This window comes from Berghia stephanieae, chromosome 2 (genome assembly GCF_034508935.2).
Source record: "Berghia stephanieae isolate SIO BIC M18660-M18661 chromosome 2, UCSD_Bste_1.3, whole genome shotgun sequence".
Taxonomy (NCBI): Eukaryota; Metazoa; Mollusca; class Gastropoda; order Nudibranchia; family Aeolidiidae; genus Berghia; species Berghia stephanieae.
Genome location: NC_088361.1, coordinates 12,630,836 through 12,633,137, shown reverse-complemented (window position 1 = coordinate 12,633,137; position 2,302 = coordinate 12,630,836).

Sequence of the window (2,302 nt, the reverse complement as noted above, 5' to 3'; positions counted from 1 at the left end):
CAAGAATAAGAATTCCAATACTAGTGGCTTCCAAACACTTGATATCGCTGTTATTTCTCATCTCGAGAGAATGAGGATGATAAATATAATAATAATAATAATAATAATAATAATAATAATAATAATAATAATAATAATAATAATAATAATAATTGTAATAGTAATAATAATAATAATAATAATAATAATAATAATAATAATAATAATAGTAATAATAATAATGATAATAATAAATAATAATAATAATAATAATAATTTAATAATAATAATAATAATAATAATAATAATAGTATATAATAATAATAATAATAATAATAATAATAATAATAATATAATAATAATAATAATAATAATAGCAATAGTAATAATAATAATAATAATAATAATAATAATAATAATAATAATAATAATAATAATAACAATAATAATTATGATGATGATGATGATGATGATGATGATGATGATGATGATGATGACGATGATGATGACGATGATGATTATAATATTCCAATGTTAACCATGCAATCCCCATAAACTGTGTTGCAATTGTATTTGTATTAACAATATATGTTAAATTTCATTTGACGCTTGTCTAGTTTGTTGGACGCTGCCATATTTTTTTGTGATTTAATTTTGATTTAGCAATTTTAAATCTCCTCTAAGCAATTTAAATGAACAGACTCAAAGACCGTTCTTTATATATTGTTAATTTGGTATAATCTGAAGTGGGGGAAAAAACAACATATACAAATAAGGAATAAAAAGAAAAAGAAAAATCTCTTTTAATCAAAGGGAGACAATCTATTTGATTCTTCAAAACTTCATTAGTTATAAATTCACTTACCTCGTTTTGTTCATCCTTGTTCTTTGGTTTGTATTTTGCTCTGAAAATAGAGTTTGAAATTGAAATGAACAAAAAAATATAAAAAAACATCAGAAATAATTCTATATAAAAGAAAAAAAAAACAACAAAAAGAAAACAAGAAAAAAATGTTTAAAACAAAACAACGTAAAAGACATCATCATAGTATACTTATGAAAAGGTGAAAATTGAAAGTCTTTGGATGAAACAGCTTCTACTGCTCTCGATAACATTATAATGATTATTTTCAATATACGTATAACTATTAGCATTATGATGTAAAAAAACCCCAAAAAAAACCCTGTAAAAACTTCAATTAAAATTAATTGTCTTAAAGGAAGAACAAATTGTGTCATTTTGTTTGTTTGTTGTTGCTTTAGGTCTCTTCCAACACAATTGAGGTTATATGAGAGACCGCTGAAACAAAAAAACAAGCAATCTAACAAAAATAGTACAAATGTAAATCAAAATCATAACCTAAAGATATCATAAGCTAAATTATAAATAACCAAGAACAAACAGGCAGAAGATTTACAGAAAAAAAAAATATCCCTGTCAAAAATACAATCACAAACAAAGAAGCAGGATAGGCTAGTAAAGAGAAGAAGAAACGACATCACTATCGGATCGTACACCCATGCGAACATCATAGGTATATGATTCAAGGGTGATGCTCCCATCCAACCACCCGCAAATTGTGTCATTATTAATATCCCAAATAATCATCACCAATATTTGTTTTTGAATTTTAACTAAATTACTTTTTACTCGATGTTTTCATATTCCAGACTACAGACAATCGTTCATTCCACTATTGATGCTATACATTTAGCTAAATAACTCACAATATCCACCAGCCGGATAAAACGTACCAACAAACTTAAACTATGTGTAACCTTAATTTTTATAGTCTGATTGATAGAATTTAGTGACAACTAATCATTAAAAATGGCTGTTGGAAAACATTACAAAGAGCGGGGGTGACATCGATTTCGTTATAACTTTTATATTCATAACATATTTTTGACTGACACAAAAATCTGGTGTTATGTTATGGTGACTACACCTTAAAAATGATCTTAAAGTCTGAATCATTAAAATGTGAATTAAGTTAGAAGCTTTTGTAAGTAGTAAATAAAGGGAGTAAAAATGACACTTATAAAGGATACGAAACAAGTAAACATGTTTCTGCCTCTTCTTCAGAAGAAGGCCAAAGGCTGAAACATCGTTTACTTTGTTTTGTAGCTTTTATAAGAGTCTTATTACTCTCTATATTTTATTACACATTTTATTGACTCTATTAGGTACCTCTCAATTTTGGTGTTAGAAGCTTTAACTGAAAGGATATGAATGTAGATTTTATCTTGTCAGAGTTTTGTAATGCTAATCCTTTTGACTTTCAATGGTCAACTTTCAGCATTGGTTGAGTAAAACCTAACA